This window comes from Spermophilus citellus, assembly GCF_964194105.1.
Source record: "Spermophilus citellus genome assembly, chromosome: 11".
NCBI classification, from domain to species: domain Eukaryota; kingdom Metazoa; phylum Chordata; class Mammalia; order Rodentia; family Sciuridae; genus Spermophilus; species Spermophilus citellus.
The window spans coordinates 133,786,515-133,809,686 of record NC_138192.1 but is presented as its reverse complement, the minus strand read 5'-3'; the positions used below and the strand labels follow the sequence as shown (position 1 = coordinate 133,809,686).

Sequence of the window (23,172 nt, the reverse complement as noted above, 5' to 3'; positions counted from 1 at the left end):
GTCATATTTCAGATAACTTGGGACTCAACGGGAATATCATTCAACATCCAACGGTGTGATATTTTAGTCATCTGTGTTGCCATCATGAACTCAGTTTCTTAGAAAAACTGCAGATGCCAATCATTCATTTAAATACAAACCCTCTCACTTGGGAGTCTGAGGCAAGAGGATCATAAGTTCAAGGCCAGCCTCAGCAAGTTGGCCAGACAGTCTCAAAATAAAAACAGGTTAGGGTACAGCTCAGTGGTGGTGCACCCTGGGCTAAATGTCCAGTGTTGCAAACCAACAGACAAACATAAGCCCTCTCCCTTGGGAGGTGGGTGTCTGCGGAGGCACAAGGCTCACCTGGAGTCTGTTAAGGGAAAAGCACACTGAAAGGGCTGTCCGCTCTTGCTGCACAGGGATTCTGAAACACTCTTTTTGACTGCCATGCCCTGGGTAGTCATCATTAAGTCTGCACAGAACACACTGTTCAGGGACCAGGCTCCAAGCCCCACTCAAAGCAGGAAGTCCAAAGGAGGGGGGGGTGGAGGTCCTGGGCGTCCCTGCTGAGTCCCCCAGAGGAGAGGGCGGGCCTCACAGACAGGGCTTTCTAAATTAGTGACTCACATCTTAAAACAGTGACTAACACTTAAAATGCGTTGAATGTGTCAGACACCCTGAACAGTTTTCAAAAAGTTCCTTATAAACAGTGAAAACCAACGGAATGCCTTGGACATTAGACCTGTTGGGGGACACACCAGCCCACTATCGAGGCCAGTACAGCCCAATCCCAGCCCGTGGCATTCCAGATTAAGGTGCACTTCCGCTGAGTCAAAGTCACCCTAAAACGGTCAGGTTGCTTCTACTGGGAATGCACCAACTCTCCCTCAACAGCAGAGCCTTGCTGAAGGTGAAAGCAGGGGAACTGCAAGACCCCCGCGGGCGCTGCCCGGCGGAGCAGAGCGGCCGCCCTGGCACCTGCGAATCGCCTTTTTCAAGTGAAGGAGACCCGGAGAGCAGCGATGATCAAGATGCACTGAGCGATGGGGTCCTGCAGGTGACAGCTGCCCTCCATCCAGCCCAGCGCCTGGGCCCTGCAGTCCGCACCGCGGGACGGCCGCTGCCACGTCTGCCCCGGCCAGTGACCACCCCGCACGCCCTGCCCGTGGCCCCCAGGCCCAGGGACAAAGTCCAGACCCTGGCCCAGGCCAGGCCCCTCTGCTGCCACACGCCACGGCCACCTCCAGGCCCAGGCCCAGTGCAGGGGTGGGAGCAGGGAGGGCAGGGGGAGAGGGCAGCAGGAGCCGGGGTGCCCGTGGGCCAGTGCCTGAGGACAGCGGCCGAGGGACAGTTCCTACACCAGAAAATTGACCCACTTCAAGCGTGTAATTCAAGACTTGTAGCGAATTCACAGAGAAGCTACACAAGCCCATGTCGGGCACTTTCATCACCCCACAGAATCTGTTTTTATCAGCCAAATCCTACCGTTACTCGGAGTGCATGTAGGAATGTGTGACACCAGGTGCCACCACTACAGACGGCTCTACCTACCAAGAAAAACGTGGAGAAGGAGGCTGTGTGCCGTCATCTGTTCCGCATGGCCTGCTGCATGGTTTCAGCACATAGATCTTCTGGTCATGGTCAACTTATTCCTAAGTATTTTATGATTTTCTGTAGCTTTCTGAAGTGGATTGTTTTGTTGATTTCTTTCTCAGTAGCTTGTTGGTGTCTGTGCTGCTGTGAATGCTGGGGTACAGACAGCCCTTTGAGTCCCTGCTTTCCATCTTTTGGATATATATACCCGGACATGGAGTTGCTGGGTCACATGGTGACTCTATTTTCAGCCTTTTGAGGACCCCGTTCTCTCAAACCTGCTCCACACAGGTGCTCTCCCTCGTCACCCCACAGAGCCAGCCCTTGCCTAGGTGCTCCACATCCCGCGGGCACTTCTCACCCTGACCTTCCCTGACCCCCTGGGTGTTAGATGTCACAGCTGAGCCCTCCCTGCTTCAAATACATTCCTCACCTGGCCTCGGGGACAGTGCCCAGTGCCTCTGCTGGCTCTTTAGGTCACTGTCGGCCTGTTCTCTCAGTGACCTTATCCAGCCCATAGCATCAGTAAATTCTCTCTCTGGCCCAATCTCACTCCTGAGATCCAGGCGCAGATCCTGCTGCCCGTCGACTCTCCCCTCGGATGTCAAGAAGGATTTCAAGCCCCACTTGTGCCGAGTGGAACCCCAGGTCCCTCATCTTCTGCTTTCCCACCTCAGAAAGTAGGGGCTCCGCGGCTCCCCTGGAGGGGTCTGCTGTCCCCATGTGCACAGAAATGATTCCACTAGAGGTGGGCTACCGAGCCTCCCAGGGGACATGACAGGATACAGCCTGTGCCCCTACCAGGGAGAGGCGCACTAGAGCCTGGCGGGGTGGCTCAGCGGCACTGCCCCTGCACTTGTGGCTCCCGAGCATGGGGGCAGCCACAGTGACACATGGCCTTTGTACAAACTCCCAATTCCTAGAGCTTAGTACCAGGGAAACAATGTAAAATGTCTCATTAATAGTTCTCATGTTGTTTACATGTAAAACGATGCTGTTTTGATACATTGTGCTACATAAAATTTGACCTATTTTTACCTTTTAAAAATGTGGCTAATATATAATAATATAATAAAAAAAATTGCATCTGGGGCTCACATTCCATTTCCGATGGACACACAGTTTAAGAGCTAACTTGCTCTTACAGGAAATGCAGTGAGGAGGAGGACAGTGAAATGGCCCCAAGAGAGAGCTGACGGCTACCTCTAGTCAGCGGCAGATGCAGAGGCAGAATCCCCCCTGGAACGTGTGGACTGCGTGCAGACCCCGGTTCAAGAAGACTAACGGAGAAGCATTTTTGAGGTAATTAGGAACTTTTTATTTGTTTTAGGTATCAGATGATACCAAGGAATTCAACCCGTTTTGTTAAGGATGAAAGCACTGTGCTTATGTAAGAAAACGGTCTGTTTTAGACAAGCAGATGGTAAAGTGATGTGACCCCTGGAATTTGCTCTAGAATATTAGGGGCAAAGAAAAAAGGGAACGTGAGCTAGATGAAAAAATATGGCAAGCCCCTGCGGAGTCTGGGCGAGGGCTCCGTGGGCACTCTTGGCACAGCCTCCTTACTGGCCAAGTTTCACAGGAAAAGGCCTCCCAACCTAGAGCGTGAAATGTGTCATATAATCTTTTATTTTTATTTTGTTTTAGCTGTAGTTGGACATAGTACCTTTGTTTTATTTTCATGTGGTGCTGAGGATGGAACCCAGCGCCGTGCTCGTGCCAGGCGAGCGCTCTGCCCCTGAGCCCCAGCCCCTGTCATATGATCATCTTAACGCCCACTTAGGAACAGGGAGCTAGTCTCTGGAGCTCACCAATCACAAGTCCACGCCTGGGAGCAGATCCAGGTGAGCACTTCAAGGGGGATGTGGGGACAGAGAGCAGATCTGTAGGCAGGGGTAGCAGGGCTCCCCAAACCCAGCTTGACTCCGTCACCCAGACTGGCGAGGCCAGACCTCAACATCTCTTCATGGGTCCTTCAGGCAAAGCCCTGGTCATCTGTGACGTCTCTCTGCATCCCACCTCGGGTCCGTCGGCAAGCCCCGTGGCTCTGCCAGCAGAAGACGTGTCAGGAGTGACTTCCAGCCGCCCCACCCTGGTGTGTGGGGTGCTCCTTCCCAGGGGCACTGGCCTCCTGTTGTTGACCTGCTCAGTCAGGTGACAGCCATTCACACAGGGGTCAGTTTGGAAGGTAGACCTGGGCTCCTGTGGTGCACCACCTTGCTGGTGGCCTGTGGTGGCCCGTGGTAGCTGAGAGGTTCCACAGCCTCCCAAGGCTATGGAGGAGGACATGCTCAGACCTTAGAGCTGCCTAGAGCGCCCCAGGGGCTCTGGCCCCACAACCTCTCCACCCTCATTTCTCCCTCTCCCTGGGGTCACTCCCCTCAGTCACAGGGCCTCCCTGCTGGGACTCAGGGAGAGTGTCCCCCTGTGGCCTTTGCGCCTGCTGTTTCCCTGTCCAGGGGCCACCTTCTCTGGGAGTCCTCCCCAGCACCTGACAGACAGCAGCAACCTCCCTGGCGCCCTCCGACCCCACCTGCCCTCGCGGCCCTGGCCGTCTGTGCGGTGGCTTGTCTTTAGGTTACAGGGGTTGGTCTGCTTGTGCACTGCAGAGCCCTCCATGCCTGGGGAAGTCCCAGAGCGGGGCAGCTCAGTGGGGGTGTGCATGGTGGAGGGACGGACACGGGCAGCGAGGTGCTGGGGCGAGGGCCTCTCACCTCTCCAGCACCATTGTGTCGGCCTCGGTTGGGGCCGGGCAGGGAGGACCAGTGAATGCGGGAACCACCTAAACACTGCTGGGCCCGAGTGGTGCACGGAGGGCTGGGGCGGCCAGGGCAGCATCACCTGCGATGTCCCAACCGTGGCAGGGAGAGAGGACAACCCAAAATGCAAAACAGGCCCGACTTGCATGGCCTGCCGTGGCGGCAGCCTGAAGAAAGTCGCCTTCTTTTTGGAAAAACAAAACCAAAATGGAAACCTGTGCGTGTGACCCAGGGTCCACCTCTACTCGCCCACAGGCAGGGCTTGCCGCTGGGTGTTGCCACCCACCCCACTCACTCTGGGCGAGGGGAGAGGCCTGGCCTGGCTGGGCCCTAGCTGGGCCAGCTCTGAGCTAAGCAGGGTCTGATGCTGGGACCGGGCGCTTCCAAACCAAACCCCAGCCTTCCTCCCGCTCCAGAGGTCCACAGAGACCCGGGCAGCTGCTGCGCTGACCACAGATGTGAGGCAACCCGCAGTCAGGCCGGCCCCAACATCTGCCCTCTCAGGGCAGAACAACTGAACTGACCAGTCCTGCTGCTCACACCAGAAAGAAGAAGGGAAAATCCTGAACAGGTGAGGGACTTTCAGGGACCCCAGGAGCCGTGAGGGGCCGCGGACCACAGCGTGCTTCTCCTGCCTCCCTGCACATCCTGCTTCCAGGGGACCTTCTGCCCAGGGACACAGGCTCCACTTTCCTCCCAGGTAGGAAGGCTCCTGCTGGGATGGAGGTGGGGAGGAGTCCCAGGAATGACCCAGTGGCTGGTCACAGGAAGGGAAGAGAGACAAAGAAAAGTCGAGGCTGCCCGACCTGCCCAGCGCAGGGGGCGGATATCCCGACGGGCGGCGTCCATCACACCAGGGGACGGCAGACACTTGTAAAACAACGTGCCTTTGATGTGCTGCCACACGATTCTTAAAAATCCCTAGAATCAAGAGAGAGCAGCCTGAGGGTGTAGAGAAAGAACAGCCGTTGCCAGGAGAACACGGGCAGCCGGCGGGCGGCTATTTCCAGTCCCCAGCATTCCTGAACCACGTGGGCGCACTGGGCATCCAGGACGGGTGGGGCTCCGGCTGGCCTCCATCTGCTGCCAGCAGAGAAGACTTAGGTCACTCAAATACAGCTTGAACATGGGAATAAAACGAATGTTGCATTAGGACCCAAATAAAGAAAGCCAAACACAGAGACCAGAGCTCTTACGGCCTGACATGGGTTCAGGGTCAGAGGCGGCCACAGTTAGAAGCTGTCCTTGGCACTTCTGATTTCAGAACGTCAAAGAAAAGGCAGCTCTTCCCAGAGACCTGGAGAGATCAGCAGGCAGATGTGGCTCCCCCTGCAGGAGCTCAGTCCCACCAGCCCCGGCTGCATGAAGACACATGTGAAGGCACCGGGAAGGGACAGCCGGCACCTCTGTCCACTGCCAGACCTGGGAGAACACCAGGCTAAGGCAGAGCCACTGTGGGGACCTCGGGACCATGAGACCGCTGTGGCTTCCCCTGTGGCTGGCCCTGGTGCTGCTAGGTGAACTGGAGTGTGCTCAGAACCAGGGCCGCCATGGTGGGTGTGCAGCATCCTGCATGGGTCATGGACAGAACAGCGCTGCTCCCAGCCCAGCCATGCACCCACCAGAGGGAGGGCAGCCTCTCCTTCCCAGGCCTGTGATGGTGGGCGGGCCCCCCTTTCTGCTTTGCAAAAGCTCACACGGGCTAGAGGAGTCCCCCTCTCTCCCTGCCCTCTGCACTGGGAAAGGACGTGCCAGGTCTGGGTAGAAGTGCCAAGGGCCAGGCATGGGCAGCAGGGGCTGTGGGAGTGAATCCCAGGGGGCAGGACCCAGGGAGTGTGGAGAGCACAGCCCCATGGCGGACAGCTGGTGTGGGCAGCGCTAGGCTTCTGAGGTTTGGAGTCTGTTACTGCACTCTAACCTAAAAGACTGTGGAAGATGGACCTGGAGAAAGGAAATTCAGAGGAAAAATAGCAGCAAGGGAAAGGAGGCCAGGAGAGACCAGCACGGGGTAGGTTCACAATGAAATCACCACTGTCAGGGAGTTGTGCGGACTCCATACATCAGACGGGTGGCCAAAGCTCGAGCAGCAAAGGGAAATCAGCACGGCCGGCGACTGTCTTTCTACGACTCAGTTTCCTCACTTACGTGGGGATGATGGTAGCCACCTGTCTTAGCTCAAGCTGCTTCAATAAAATGCCGCAGACTGGCAGCTCATACAGAGACATTTATTTTCTTCAGTTTTGGGAAGTTCACGATCAAGGGGCCAGCAGACCTGTCCTGCAGACGGCTGCCTTCTTCCTGTGTGTCTGTGAGCTCTTCTTCACGCACAAGCAGAGCCAGGGAGAGCTCGCAGGTGTCTCCCCACACAGGACAGTGATCTCCCTCATCCCCGCGCCACCCTTATGACCTCGTTTAACCCTAATTTCTTTCTTAGGACCCCATTTTCCACTGCAGGAGGGTTGGGACTTCCACATAGAGATCTAGGGCAGGAGGCGCCTCCTCCCCGTACCATGTGAAGATCTAGCTGAGGGTCCAAGGGCAGAGCGCAGGGCACACACTCACCCAGGGCACAGGTGAGCGGCTGCCGCTGCCAGTCTTACTGCAGGTTCCTACAGCAAGTGACAGAGTGAAGTTAGAGCAGAGGGGGCACTGGTTCCCTCAGGAGGGAGGACAAGGGCAGGGCGAGGGGGCGAGACCCCCAGGGCTCCCGGGACCCAGAGGACATGCCCGGCTGCGATTCTCCTCGACCAGGGCTGTACCTGAGCAGTCGCTACAGCTGCTTTCCCTTCCTCACACCTTTGGCTCAAGGTCACTTAGGATGTCACTAAAAGATGCTGTATTTCCCTTCCTTCCACCAAACACCCTGTCTTTGCTCATCTTGGTAGCAGAAATCAGAAAAGACCTAGCAAACAATGGGTCCCCCCCCCCCCAAGAAGTGGTTTTCTGGGGGTAATGGGCCAAACGTGCTCTGGCAAAGGCGCCTGCTGGATGCTGTTGGATTTCTTATCAATGCCACCCTTCAAAAGCACCCCAGGCCTGGGGAACAGGCTCAGGGGAGCTCACAGCCCATCGGCAGGAGGCCCTGGGCTTGATTCCGGGCGTGGCGGTTCATAATAAATAAAATAGAGACTGCGGCGGAGGAGATAACTTCATTGAAACCTGCGGGTACAGGTGTGTAATTCCCTAGCCTTCCCTCTCCACACATCGGGGAAACCTTAAGGGCCCCTCCCAGCTCTCCCGTGAGTGCGACAGCCAGCCCAAGGGAATCAGATGTGGCGCGGGACCGCAGGGCAGAACTACCGCTCCCACCAGGGCTGACTGCTGAGGTCTCTTGCACCAGCTACCGGGGGAGTGGCTACCGGAGGGCAAGTAAAATTCGCTGAGGATTCTCAGCCCCAAGCTCTACAAACTTAGGGTCTGAGGGAAGGGCAAACTGGAAGAGTGTGCCCAGTCGTTCATGAAAACAGGGCTCCCGGGAGCAGCAGACCTGGCGTGTAGCCAGTATTGTGGTGAAAGGGGCCTGGCTAGAGGAAAAGTGGGGAAGTGACTAGACACAAGAGGAGGCCCTAGGCACTCAGGATTGGAGACTCGCCCAGTCTGGGAGGAGCTGCTGCACAGTGATTGGTTCCCGCAAATTGACAGGAGAAACTTGACCTGGTGGGCACAGCGCCACCTACTGGAAGAGAAGTTAATCAAACTCTAGGACTGCATTTATTAGTTTTTTTTTTCCCTTTTTTTCTTTTCTCTCTCTCTTTTTTTTATTTGGGTTTTTCTTTCATTTTCATTTTTCTTTCTTGTTGTTTTTTTAATTTTTTTTTACAATTTTTTTAAAATTTTTTTTCTTCTAATTTTAATTTTTTTATTATTATTTTAAATTTTTTTTCTTTTTTTATTTCCTATTTTTTTCTTCTTTTGTCTTTTCATTTTTCTTATCCCCCTTCCTTGAATTCTACCTGCTTACTCTCATTCTCTTTAGTGACTTCTTCCCTTCCCTTCTAATACCTTTCCTCCCAAGCATCTAATAAATTTATAGGAGTAAACAGTAACCCAGCAGTCAAACAGAACAAGAAGTAACATGAGCAGCTTCAAAAAGCAAGGAAGAAAAGGAGTACAAACAATGCAGGACAGCCTAAATATTCAGGAGGACCTAGAGTCATCAGAAAAATGGTCATATAAAGAACTCAAGGAACACCTTAGACAGGTGGAATGGAACCTTAAAGAGGATACAAGACAGCAAATTCAAGCAGCGAAAGAACACATTGAGAATGAATTACATAAACAGATAAAAGAAGAAGTTAAGCATCTTTATCAGGAGATAGAGATTATAAAAAATAATCAAACAATAATTCTAGAAATGAAGGACACGATAAACCAAATTAAAAACTCAATTGAGAGTATCACTAACAGAGTGGAGCAAGTAGAAGCCAGAATGTCAGATAATGAAGACAAAATATATCATCTTGAAAAGAGTCTAGCTAACTCAGAAAGGCTGGTAAAAAATCACGAGAAAAACACCCAAACTTACGAGTCATCGGGATAGAAGAAGGTACAGAGATTCAAACCAAGGGGATGAGTAACCTGCTGAATGAAATAATTACAGAAAACTTTCCAGAAATAAAAAAGGAAACAGATATACAAATTGAAGATGCATACAGGACACTGAGCACACAAAATCACAGTAGACCAACACCAAGACACATTGTTATGAAGATATCCAATATACAGAACAAAGAGAAAATATTAAAAGCTACAAGAGAAAGGAGACAGATTACATTCAGGGGTAAACCAATAAGGTTGACAACGGATTTTTCATCACAGACACTGAAAGCAAGAAGGTCATGGAACAATGTATTTCAAACACTGAAAGACAATGGATGCCAACCAAGAATTCTGTATCCAGCAAAATTAAGCTTCAGGTATGACAACGAAATAAAAATCTTTCATGATAAACAAAAGTTAAAAGAATTTTCAGCCAGAAAACCAGCATTGCAAAGCATTTTGAGCAAAACACTACACGAGGAAGAAATGAAAAACAATAACCAAAACCATCAGTGGGAAGTGCCTCAGTAAAGACAGAGGGCGAGGGGAAAGATAATCATGGAGAAACAAACTAAATTTTTTTAAAAAAGGATAAACAATCAAACATGGATGGAAGTACAAACCATATATCAATAGTAACTCTGAATGTTAATGGCTTAAACTCTCCAATAAAGCGACATAGGCTGGTGTCATGGATTAAAAAAACAAATCCAACAATATGCTGCCTCCAGGAGACACATCTGATTGGAAAAGACATACACAGGCTGAAGGTGAAAGGATGGGAAAAAATATACCATGCACACGGTCCTCGTAAGCAAGCAGGGGTGGCCATCCTCATATCGAATAAAATCGACTTCAAGACTAAGTTAATCAAAAGGGATAAAGAAGGTCATTATATACTGTTAAAAGGAACCATTCACCAACAAGACATAACAATTATCAATATTTATGCACCGAATAATGGTGCTGCGACATTCATAAAACAAATTCTCCTCAAGTTCAAGAATCAAATAGACCACAACACAATAATTATGGGTGACTTCAACACACCTCTCTCACCATTGGACAGATCCTCCAAACAAAAGTTGAATAAAGAAACTATAGAACTCAATATCACAATCAATAACCTAGACTTAACTGACATATATAGAATATATCAACCAGCATCAAATGGATATACTTTTTTCTCAGCAGCACATGGATCCTTCTCAAAAATAGACCATATATTATGCCATAGGGCAACCCTCAGTAAATATAAAGGGGTGGAGATAATACCATGCATTTTATCTGATCATAATGGAATGAAACTGGAAATCAATGATAAAAGAAGGAAGGAAAAATCCTACATCACATGGAAAATGAACAATATGTTACTGAATGATCAATGGGTTACAGAAGACATAAAGGAGGAAATCAAAAAATTCTTAGAGATAAATGAAAATACAGACACAACATATCGGAATCTATGGGACACAATGAAAGCAGTTTTAAGAGGAAAATTCATCGCCTGGTGGTCATTCCTCAAAAAAAGAAAAAACCAACAAATAAATGAGCTCACATTTCATCTCAAAGCCCTAGAAAAGGAAGAGCAAAACAACAGCAAATGTAGCAGAAGGCAAGAAATAATCAAAATCAGAGCGGAAATCAATGAAATTGAAACAAAAGAAACTATTGAAAAAATTAACAAAACTAAAAGTTGGTTCTTCGAAAAAATAAATAAGATCGACAGACCTTTAGCCATGCTAACGAAGAGAAGAAGAGAGAGAGCTCAAATTACTAACATATGGGATGAAAAAGGCAATATCACAACAGATGCTACAGAAATACAGAAGACAATTAGAAATTATTTTGAAACCCTATATTCCAATAAAATAGAAGATAGTGAAGACATCGATAAATTTCTTAAGTCATATGATTTTCCCAGACTGAGTCAGGAGGATACACACAATTTGAACAGACCAATATCAATGGATGAAATTGAAGAAGCCATCAAAAGACTACCAACCAAGAAAAGCCCAGGACCAGATGGGTATACAGCGGAGTTTTACAAAACCTTTAAAGAAGAATTAATACCAATACTTTTCAAGTTATTTCAGGAAATAGAAAAAGAGGGAGCTCTTCCAAATTCATTCTATGAGGCCAACATCACCCTGATTCCGAAACCAGACAAAGACACCTCAAAGAAAGAAAACTACAGACCAATATCTCTAATGAACCTAGATGCAAAAATCCTCAAAAAAATTCTGGCGAATCGAATACAAAAACACATCCAAAAAATTGTGCACCATGATCAAGTAGGATTCATCCCTGGGATGCAAGGATGGTTCAACATACGGAAATCAATAAATGCTATTCACCACATCAACAGACTTAAAGATAAGAACCATATGATCATCTCGATAGATGCAGAGAAAGCATTCGACAAAGTACAGCATCCCTTTATGTTCAAAACATTAGAAAAACTAGGGATAACAGGAACTTACCTTGACATTGTAAAAGCTATCTATGCTAAGCCTCAGGCTAGCATCATTCTGAATGGACAAAAGTTGAAGGCATTCCCTCTAAAATCCGGAACAAGACAGGGATGCCCTCTATCACCACTTCTATTCAATATAGTTCTCGAAACACTGGCCAGAGCAATTAGACAGACGAAAGAAATTAAAGGCATAAAAATAGGAAAATAAGAACTTAAATTATCACTATTTGCAGATGACATGATTCTATACCTAGAAGACCCAAAAGGGTCTACAAAGAAACTACTAGAACTAATAAATGAATTCAGCAAAGTGGCAGGGTATAAAATCAACACACATAAATCAAAGGCATTTCTGTATATCAGCGACAAAACTTCTGAAACGGAAATGAGGAAAAACACTCCATTCACAATATCCTCAAAAAAAATAAAATACTTGGGAATCAACCTAACAAAAGAGGTGAAAGATTTATACAATGAAAACTACAGAACCCTAAAGAGAGAAGTAGAAGAAGATCTTAGAAGATGGAAAAATATACCCTGTTCATGGATAGGCAGAACTAACATCATCAAAATGGTGATATTACCAAAAGTTCTCTATAGGTTTAATGCGATGCCAATCAAAATCCCAACGGCATTTCTTGTAGAAATAGATAAAGCAATCATGAAATTCATATGGAAAAATAAAAGACCCAGAATAGCAAAAGCAATTCTAAGCAGGAAGTGTGAATCAGGCGGTATAGCGATACCAGATTTCAAACTATATTACAGAGCAATAGTGACAAAAACAGCATGGTACTGGTACCAAAACAGGCGGGTGGACCAATGGTATAGAATAGAGGACACAGAGACTAATCCACAAAGTTACAACTATCTTATATTTGATAAAGGGGCTAAAAGCATGCAATGGAGGAAGGATAGCATCTTCAACAAATGGTGTTGGGAAAACTGGAAATCCATATGCAACAAAATGAAACTGAATCCCTTTCTCTCGCCATGCACAAAAGTTAACTCAAAATGGATCAAGGAGCTTGATATCAAATCAGAGACTCTGCATCTGATAGAAGAAAAAGTTGGCTCAGATCTACATATTGTGGGGTCGGGCTCCAAATTCCTTAATAGGACACCCATAGCACAAGAGTTAATAACAAGAATCAACAAATGGGACTTACTTAAACTGAAAAGTTTTTTCTCAGCAAGAGAAACGATAAGAGAGGTAAATAGGGAGCCTACATCCTGGGAACAAATTTTTACTCCTCACACTTCAGATAGAGCCCTAATATCCAGAGTATACAAAGAACTCAAAAAATTAGACAATAAGATAACAAACAACCCAATCAACAAATGGGCCAAGGACCTGAACAGACACTTCTCAGAGGAGGACATACAATCAATCAACAAGTACATGAAAAAATGCTCACCATCTCTAGCAGTCAGAGAAATGCAAATCAAAACCACCCTAAGATACCATCTCACTCCAGTAAGATTGGCAGCCACTATGAAGTCAAACAACAACAAGTGCTGGCGAGGATGTGGAGAAAAGGGTACACTTGTACATTGCTGGTGGGACTGCAAATTGGTGCGGCCAATTTGGAAAGCAGTTTGGAGATTCCTGGGAAAGCTGGGAATGGAACCACCATTTGACCCTGCTATTGCCCTTCTCGGACTATTCCCTGAAGACCTTAAAAGAGCATGCTACAGGGATACTGCCACATCGATGTTCATAGCAGCACAATTCACAATAGCTAGACTGTGGAACCAACCCAGATGCCCTTCAATAGATGAATGGATAAAAAAATGTGGCATCTATACACAATGGAGTACTATGCAGCAATAAAAAATGACAAAATCATAGAATTTGCAGGGAAATGGATGGCACTAGAGCAGATTATGCTTAGTGAAGCTAGCCAATCCCTAAAAAACAAATACCAAATGTCTTCTTTGATATAATGAGAGCAAGTATGAACAGAGCAGGGAGGAAGAGTAGGAAGAAAAGAGTAACATTAAACAGAGACATGAGATGGGAGGGAAAGGGAGAGAAAAGGGAAATTGCATGGAAATGAAGGGAGAAAAAAATAAATAAATAAAATAATGGAGAGTGAAGCTTCATCTCAGGTTGAGGGAACGCATACGCTAAGGTGAAGAAGGCCATTGTCCTTGGCCCATCCTGTAAGTGCCTGATTAAAACAATAACATTCCCAGCGTTCAGCCATCACCACCCTCACCCCAAACAAAGATGACATTAGCAGAGTGCCCTCCCAAGTCTTCTGGTTTCCATGGCAGCAGGAGCCAGAGCGCCCCTCTCCGGGCTGCAGAAAGGGGAGCCTCAGCTCAGAGCCGCTGGGAACAGCACCATCCTTCTCGTCACTGACCTGGTGTGGAGGGGAGAAGTGGGGACAGTGTGGGGTGGGAAGGGGAGGGGAGCAGAGCACTTAAAGCACTTAGCAAAGGGGCTGGGGCTGTAGCTCGGGGGCAGAGCACTTGCCTTGCAGGTGTGAGGCCCTGGGTTCCAGCCTCGGCACCACAGAAAAATAAATAAATAGAGATATTGTGTCCATCTACAATTTAAAAAAAAAATTTTAAAAAAGGTGTCAGTGAGGCCCAGAGAACCAGTGGGTCTCAGCAGAGAGGAGTGAGGAGAAACAGCCCAGGCCAGTGGTCGGGGCCAGGAAGTGGCCATATCAGGGGCCACAGTGGCACGAGGGCCTCCCAAGGCCTGCTCCCTGCTTTTGACACTCACACTAGAAGGGAGTACAGTCCCACCCAAAGGCTTTAGGTGGTGCAGGGTGTGGGCACAGGTCCAAGCAGCTCTCCCCAAGTTCACTGAGCCCATAGATGGCTTAGCCCTGGGACAGAATTCTGTGATGCTCCTTCCTCCAGGTCATGGCTGCTGGGAAACTAGCCTGACAGTGGGGAGACCCGCAGCCATGTCCTCAGCCACGTGGCCAAGGTCAGCATCCCTAGGAAGTCACGCTTCAGGTGCCCCTGGTACTTCACTCAGTTCAGTTGGAAAAATCTCAATCGAGGAACACTCCACAAAATACTCGACTGCTATTCTTCAAAAGTTCCAGGTCAAGAAAGGCAAGAAAGGCCCAGACATTCTCTTGGATTGAGGAGCCGAAGGCCACGTGAAAATGAAACGCAAGGTGAGCTCCTGGGATGGACCCCAGCGCAGAAGTGAGGCTTCTGTGGAGCAAGGGCAGTGTGTGCGAAGCCCACGGGCAGAACAGTGGTGTGGGTCTGCAGTCAGTGGAGGGCTGGGTGTGGCTCCGGGGGAGAGTCCTTCCCAGTACGCAGAGGCTCTGGGCTCCATCTCCAGCATTGGGGGGAGAAAGGTCAGTGTGGCCGAGCTTTCTGGTTTCCCAGAACACCTCTGACCTTTCCTGGTTGTTACTAGAGACCTGTTTCTGGCCCCTGAGCACCAGCACCCTCCTCCAATGGCTCCAGTTGCTCTGGGGGCGCGCAAGGCTCTTTAGAAGCCAGGCACTCGTGTGAGGTTAAGGTCAGGCAAAGGCAGCTATTTATTGCACCTGGCAGGGTCTATTAATACACCTGAATTCCTCCAGTTCAAACGCTTTGCCCCAACAGGGAAGCCACACTGGAGAATGTTCTGCAAACTGTCCAAGTGACTTCAGCCCCTGGGTGAGTGCCACCAACCCTAGCAGAGCTTTCCTGGACACAGGGAATACCTTTTTAGGGAGTGCCAGCTCACAGCACTGGTGATGTGCATGGCAACCGATCGCATTGCCACAGGACGCCCAGTGAGGTCACGTCCCACCACGAGGATCACTGGAAAGATTGTCCCCATACATTACTAAGAAGCCCCTGGAGGGAGGCCCGGAGCAGCAGGAGGCGCAGTGCTGGGCGGGGAGGAGCAGGAAGAGGGCTGAGTTTTCTGGCTTCAGCTCTCCTCTGTATCCAGTTACAGGGATGAGGCCGCACACCTTCCTCCAAAGTGAGGCGGCATCAAATGGCCTGCTCCAGAGAATCAGCACCTTCCCACTGGAGCCCGCCAGCCACGGGGGCTTCTAGTCAGTCTTCATCTGCCCAAGTGACCGGGAACAACCCTTGACAGCTCTCTCTAGTTCCAGAGAATCAGAACTTTCAGATGTTACTGTAGGGGGCTGAGCCCACGCACCCACTCACCGTGACTCTGGAGCCCAGTGACCTCCAGCTCACCCACAGGGCTGGGCCCTGGCCAGGCTGGACCCGGGGGTCAGGGGCCTGCAGCCCTGGTAACAGTGAAGGCCTGGTGAGACGCAGGAAGCAGCTGTGCTCTTCACAGTGAGGTCACCAGTCTCTGTGACCTGGCTCTGCCTCTGCCAGCAGACCCTGTGGAGCAGCAGGGCTTCCCAAGGCAGCCTGGCCCTGGAGGGTCTCAGCGCACACTGGACTGGAACTGAGGAGCCTGGAATCCATTCTGCTCAGTGTTTGCAAAGTGTAGCCTTCAGGTAGCAGATGGGCACATCAGGAACCTGTTGGACACTCTGGCATCATGATGATGGTGACTCTAGTCCACTTCTCCAGCCCCCACAGGGACCTGAGTGGAACTGGGCAAAGGCTCCTTTGCCCTCCACTCCCACCCGCCTGAGGGTCACAGGAGCCTGCACCTGGCTCCTCCTCCTGCTGCAGAAGAAAGCAACAGTCCCGCCCAGAGGGACTGGCATGTGCCTGAGCACTGGGCCCACAAGCACACCACTCCCCGTTCAGAAGCAGCCACAGAGGAGCCCTGAACATCTGGGCCTCCAGCACTGACCTCAGACTCTTCCGATGGAACAGTGCCACCATCTTACATTGCAGTGCCCCCGAGGGATGGTGGGCACCACTCCAGAGGAGCGCCCAGGAGGGAGCCCAGCAGTGTTGTCCACCTTGTAGATCAAACGGTGACTGATGTCCAGGAGGACTTGTCCCACCACCTCCAGGACTGTATCTGAGGTCATTCAAAATTTTAAAATGCAGCATAAAAACCACACGCACACAACATAACCATATGCCATGATTTTACCCTGCCATAATTTTTAACCTACTATGCTATTAAAAGATCATATTTTAAATGAGGTACTGTGGCACACAGCTGGATCCCAGCTATTCAGAAGTCTGAGGCAGGAGGATCACAAGTTTCAGACCAGCCCGTATAACATACTAAGACCCTATCTCAAAAAAGAAAAAAAATAAAAATAAAAGGGCTGGGGATACAGCTCAGTATCCCCAGTGGTAGAGCACCCCTGGGTTCAATCCCCAGTACTGCAAAACAAAAAGAAAAAACAAACACCTAAACCAAAACCAAAAGGTTCCTGTTTTGAAAGCAAGCGCCTGACAGGATGGAGCTGAGGGTAGCCCTCCCACGCGCACTCTACCAGTATAACTGATTGACTATGACATCCTAAGTAAGGAAAGTTGGAAATGATAGTTAAGAAGTAAAAATAGATTAAACCAGCAGCAATATTCACAAAAACAAATATCCAAGTAAAAAAGAGTGATTAAACCTTAAACCAGGGACTGGGTTGTGGCTCAGCAGTAGAGCGCCCGCCTAGTGCATGTGAGGCTCTGGGTTCCATCCTCAGCACCACATATGAACAGATAAAAAATAAAGGTATTGTGTCCATCTGCAACTAAAAAAATATTTTTTTTAAAAAAAGCCTTGAACCAAAAGGAACATTAATGCCAAATTTTCATTTAGAGAGAAGAATATCACGTGTGCATTTTCCCTGGTAAACCACACAGAAAACCAGAAGCAAGTAGAAGGCGCAGAGGTAGGTTCCCTGAGCCTTATGTGGCCCTCCTCCTTCCTGCCCCACAGGTTGAGGGAACAGAGGGGCCAGGATGAGGCTCTGGACTCCTTGGCTGGCTGGGTCGGTTCTGGGTGGGCGAGACATGTGCCCCAGGCAACTGCATACAGTGATCCGGCCTCTGATTAAGGAGCTCAGCGACTGCCTTTAGTAGGAGATGTGGGGACAGTTTTAACCTGTGGAAACAGGCTATCTGTGCCCTTCTCATCTGGGGGGACCCCAGGGTTGATCTACAGCCCACCCTCACAGGTGGGACTGAAGTGGGGCGTGTTTCCTGCAGCCACACCTGGACCTCCAGTGAGCAGATGATGCAGACCAAGGGTGCACACTGAATCCTCCCTGACCCTGGACTTCAGCCCTGGAACTGAGCAGGAAGAGTCTGTAACAACCACCCAGTCTGTAGCATCTTGTTGTAGCAGCCCCACCCTGATGTCCACCCAGCACCCTTCTCAAATGCAGCCAAGTGTAGTCAGGCTTGCACTTATTGCCTCGATTTCCTGAGTCTGCCACTGGTTTCCACAACTGCTCCGCCAGCGATGTGGAGTGAGGGTCCCTGTGTGCCCATTTCCAGGAGGGGTGAGTGGGGAAGCCCACTGACTGGCTGGTCAGTGCTTCCTGCCCCTCCTGGAAGAGTCGCAGCCACCCCAAGAGTGGAAGTAGAGCATCTAGGCTCCTGTGGCTGAGGCCAGAGGTTCAGAGCTCCAGGTACAAACCTGGCAAGGTGGGAGGAAAACCCAGGGGCACAGGACGATGTCTAGACACATCTTATATTGTCACAGTGGTGGGGGGGGGAGTTACTGGCATCACCAGGGCAGAAACAAGGAGGATGAGAATTTCCTATAAAGCACAGGGCAGGGCTGGGGATGTGGCTCAAGTGGTGGCGCGCTTGCCTGGCATGCGTGCGGCCCGGGTTCGATCCTCAGCACCACATATCAACAGGGATGTTGTGTCTGCCGAGAACTAAAAAATGAATATTAAAAATTCTCTCTCTCTCTCTCTCTCTCCCCTCTCTCACTCTCTCTTTAAAAAAAAAAAAGCACAGGGCAGGCGCCCCCCAACAGAAAACTATCTAGCCACAAATATCAATAGTGCCCAGGTTGGGAAACCGGACCTACAGCCAAAGTAAGAGAAAAAACCCTCAGAAACCAAAGAGTTGGAAGACCACGGCTCTTCACCCCATCTCGACTCCTGCAGCAAGTACTCTGGCTGGCTCTGGGCACAGGTTAAAAATAGGCAGGTGATTGAGTAGCTTCTAAGAGGTCAGATAAGCCCAAAGATAAACAGTGCAGGACAAGCGGGGACCGCAGTGGCCCATTCTCTCCAGGAGGCCAACCTAATAGTGGGCACCCACGGGCACCTGGAAACCAAGCACCTGGAAATTTCTGGTGGCATCTCACTGCTGACTCTCAGGTTCAGGACCAAGAAGCAGAAATCATGCTGAACGCAGAGGGTCCTCTCCTGTCTCGTTGCCAAGAATGATCCCTGTTCTAAATTCCGCCAAGACAACGGGGATGCCAAGCTCATTCAGCCAGCCCCAGGCCCTCTGCACGTTCCTCTCACAGAGGGAGGAGCCTTCCTGGTATCTCCCACTCCTTTCCCCTCACCTCTCTCACCCCTGTCCCAGCCCTTCCCTTAAAAAGGAAGAGTTTCACCCTGGCCCTGGCCCTGGATCCTGGGGTACACCCTGACCAGCCACAAAGCACTGCCACCTCCTGCTAGCATGAGCACCTGAGCCCCATGCAGTGCCACATGGCGTGTCCTACCTCATGGCCTTACCACCCTGGAAACCACTCCTCCTTCACAGGCAAGAAGGAGACTTGCAGGGTGCCCGCCCGTGGCCACACCGCTGAGGTACAAGGGCTGGCCATGCTCCTTCCACTGCACATGTTTCCCATACTGGCCTCAGGCCACAGCTCCAGCCTGGGTCCAGCCTGCACAGGTCAGCCCTGACCACGGTGTCACCACGTCACTCTTCTACACTCAGTCATGAGAGAGAGATGGCCCCATGGGACTCAATGAAGATTCCAAATTATAGAACATACCTCTGTTACAACACATTTCCACAGAGAAAAGCCATTGCTCCAGAGCTTCACCATGCAACCTGGTGGCCTTGGCCATAAGCAGTGACTCAAGTTTAAATTGGTTTCAAGGAGAGATAATTGAAAATGCAGTCCTGCCACTGGACTTAACCACTTTTGAGTACCCCCTGGTGATGCAGGGATGGTGGCCCCTACAGTTCCCTGCAGAGACCAGAGGTGAGCCCCTTGGAGTGGAGTTCCCTAGACTGCACTGCTCTGGGTGGGTGAGATGCGGGCCCCAGGCAACTGGGGGCAGGATCTTGGGGCACCCAGAGTGAGGTCATGCTAGCTCTTCAGTCTGTGGAGTGCCAGCTAGGAGAGCCGGCCTGAGACCCCAGGCTTCCCCAGACACCTGAGAGATGCCATTAAAGAAGGAGAATCATGAAAAGGACAAAGGAGCGAGTGGGCAGCGGCAGAGGTAGAGCACAAGGAGCGGCCACATCTGCAGGAGCTGTCAAACAGGATCACGGCTGCCAAGGAGTGGGTGGGGACAGTGTGAGGTAATACACCAGAGGGACAACGGACACCGCTGGCTCCCACACTCCTGCTGATCCCAGAGTGCACCCGGCCAGGCCCTATCACATTCTGCCTACCCAACCCTCCAGGCATTTGTTCTAGGAAGAGTCTGTCTCAGGTCTCGGAGCACTGGCCAAGCAAAAAAGTGGACTGATTCCTCTCAATGCCTGAAGCTCTGAAAACCTTGTATTTTACCGCTTTCTCTGCGGCTCAACTGATGTGGCACTTTATTCCACCCTCCATAAAGGACCCAGTCAGTGGCCCCTGACTTGGGCCCCGTGGGCACCAGCGGCATGCACCTCGTAACTTCCAACTGTCTGCCCACTCCCCGGCACCCCTTAGTCGAAACAGAGCTGTGTCTACAGGCATCAGGCTGGAGAAAGTGTGATAGGCGGAAGCAACGTTTCCTCCACTGCTGCCCTGGTGGTCAAGGCACTGGCCTTGAAGGCAGGAGGCTTGGGCTCAGAGCCAGCTGTGTGCTGCCCTGAGGAGCCACCCAGGGTCAGGTGCCGCTGTGCTCTGTGTGCTGTCCTCTCTCACAGCAACATCCCCTCCTGGTGTGTGCTTACATCGCTGTGTCTTACTGGTAGCTGTGAGGGGACAGGCAAGGGTCACCATGCAGTGGGCCAGGCTCCAGGATGAAAGAGAGTCCAAAACAGAAAGGAAAAGAAGAAATGGGAAGCAGGAGACCAAATGTAGAAACAGAAGAAAACCTGGAACACCAACTGAATGTCCCCCCAGTGATGAGGAGGGTCCTGAGAGGGAATAGAGAAAGATTAAGAAAGGGTGCTACAGAAAAGGGACAGAAATGACTGCCACTGAGCAAGGGAGGGGGAGGGGGAGGGGAGGAGGAGAGGAGGGGGAGGGGAGGAGAAGAGGAGGGGGAAGGGGAGAGGGAGGGGAGGGGGAAGGGGAGAGGGAGGGGAGGGGGAAGGGGAGAGGGAGGGGAGGGGAGGGGGAGAGGGAGGGGAGGGGAGGGGGAGAGGGAGGGGAGGGGAGGGGGAGAGGGAGGGGAGGGGAGGGGGAGAGGGAGGGGAAGGGGAGGGGGAGAGGGAGGGGAGGAGGAGAGGGAGAGGGAGGGGAGGGGGAGAGGGAGGGGAGGGGGAGAAGGAGGGGAGGGGGAGAGGGAGGGGAGGGGGAGGGGAGAGGGAAGGGGAGAGGGAGGGGAGGGGGAGAGGGAGGGGAGGGGAGGGGGAGAAGGAGGGGAAGGGAGGGGGAGGGGAAGGGGAGAGGGAGGGGAGGGGAGAGGGAGGGGAGAGGGAGGGGAAGGGAGGGGGAGGGGAAGGGGAGGGGGAGAGGGAGGGGAGGGGAGAGGGAGGGGAGGGGGAAGGGGAGAGGGAGGGGAGGGGAGGGGGAGAGGGAGGGGAAGGGGAGGGGGAGAGGGAGGGGAGGGGGAGAGGGAGAGGGAGGGGAGGGGGAGAGGGAGGGGAGGGGGAGAGGGAGGGGAGGGGAAGGGGAGAGGGAAGAGGAGAGGGAGGGGAGGGGGAGAGGGAGGGGAGGGGAGGGGGAGAGGGAGGGGAAGGGAGGGGGAGGGGAAGGGGAGAGGGAGGGGAGGGGAGAGGGAGGGGGAGAGGGAGGGGAAGGGAGGGGGAGGGGAAGGGGAGAGGGAGGGGAGGGGAGAGGGAGGGGAGGGGAGAGGGAGGGGAGAGGGAGGGGAAGGGAGGGGGAGGGGAAGGGGAGAGGGAGGGGAGGGGGAGAGGGAGGGGGAGGGGGAGAGGGGGGGAGGGGGAGGGGGAGAGGGAGGGGAGGGGGAGAGGGAGGGGAGGGGGAGAGGGAGGGGAAAGGAGGGGGAGGGGGAGGGGGAGAGGGAGGGGAGGGGAGGGGGAAGGGGAGGAGATGGGAGAGGGGAGGCAGGGAGGATATTCTGGAAAGTAAATGTACACCAGGTAAACTTAGTAGAAGGGGTGAAAAGATAGTTGAATGATCTCCCATAAAGTCTAATCACCCTTAAAAAATAAGAGTCAGAAGGCAGTTCAACTCCATAGGAGCTCCTGTAAGATAGAACAGAGAAAATGGTGGGACGGAAAAAATCAAGAAAATCCCCCAGAGTCTGAGGACACAAGTTTCCAGATTGAACGAACTCAGGAAATAGGGCAGGGGAAAATCCAGAACATGAGAAAAGGGATCCTAACAGCTTCTGGAGACCCAAAGTAGACCCTATCTCAAAATAAAATAAAAATATTGAACAAGACTAAACCCTCACTAGACTTGGGCTGGATGGTGCCACCCAGTGTCACCATTAGCTATGGTCCCTGGGGGGCGAGGTGGAAAGTCTCAAGGGGCACTGAGTGTCCAGCATGGAGGGCTGTCCTACCCTCAGGTTCTCACAGCTGCCACAGGGTAACGAGGACCCTTGCTTGGCAGATCCTTATGACAGGCACCTTGGATCACCTGTGAGTCACTGGGATGTGACCAGACACTGTCCCTGTGCCTGTGACCTTGGGCTGTTTATGTGATTTCTGGAAGGTGCTTCCAATTGGAGACAGTCAGAATCTCAGCTGTGGACAGCCTGCTGGGCTCTGGAGCCGGGGCCCCACCCCACAGCTATTTCTATCACTCCAGCTGTCTCCCCCTCCCACTCTGGCTCAGTGCTTAGGCTTGGGATTTGTATATGGAGGACTGAGGGGTCTGTGGTGTGATGGAAATCGGGAGACCTGGATTCTAGGTTCCTGTGAACCATGTCAAGGTGTGGGGCAAGAAAGGAGAGAAGCAGGGGCAGAGGCTGCTCCTAAGGTCCACAGGGTGCTGGGTGCTGGGTGCTCTCAGAAGTGCCTTCCCTTAGACATACTGAATCCTGTCGGAAAAGTCTGGACTCTGTTGACATAGGGGAGGAGGCTTGGACACACCAAGGGCTTGCCCTGTCATCCAGTCCTGAGAGGTGCTGGTGAATCACCCAGGTTTCCTGTATCAGTTCCTTGGCTCTACCGAGACCCGGCTCCAGGTGAGGTTCTGCAGTCAGGCCGACTTGTCCCCATCCCCGGGACTGTTGTCCCCAGCTGACCCGTGAGCCATCGGGCATATCATTTCATGAGAGTCTCATATTCTTTGCCTTACTATGTCTCTCATCTTCCTTTCCCTTCTTTCTTCTTTAAAAACCTAATTTTGTTTCATCGAAATAATGTTTTTACCTTTGCCCCATGTTCTCAGGTCACTCTCCGGACCACACCCGGGTGGTCCTTTTCAAATGTGTGTGATTGAGTCAGCTCATGTCACTTCTCTGCTTAAACTCTCCTGCGGCTTCTCATTTCACCTAGTGAAAGCCAAATCCCTCAGGAGCCACAAGACCCTGAGGGACCTGCTCATCTTCTGCACTTGTATGAATAACACGCATGTGTGGCACCTGCAGGTGTATCCGTTTTGGATGCTGTGTGTTGGCTTCCCACTGGAGGAAGGACGAGCCGGTTTGCACAGGCCTGGGCCAGCCCTCTCCCGCTTTCCTTTGC

At 51.3% G+C, this 23,172-nt stretch overlaps 1 protein-coding gene and 1 long non-coding RNA gene across 6 annotated transcripts in view; both read right to left on the bottom strand.

The window, feature by feature from the left end:
* The window catches only part of LRRFIP1 (LRR binding FLII interacting protein 1), a 132,775-nt gene that overhangs the window by 104,980 nt on the left and 4,623 nt on the right, over window positions 1-23,172 (bottom strand). The window lies entirely within an intron of this gene.
* LOC308630605 lies at window positions 6,539-17,985 on the bottom strand. The gene is made up of 2 exons (XR_014017969.1): window positions 13,832-17,985; window positions 6,539-6,943 (listed from the first exon to the last, which is right to left on the bottom strand). It is a non-coding gene; the product is annotated as an uncharacterized lncRNA (long non-coding RNA).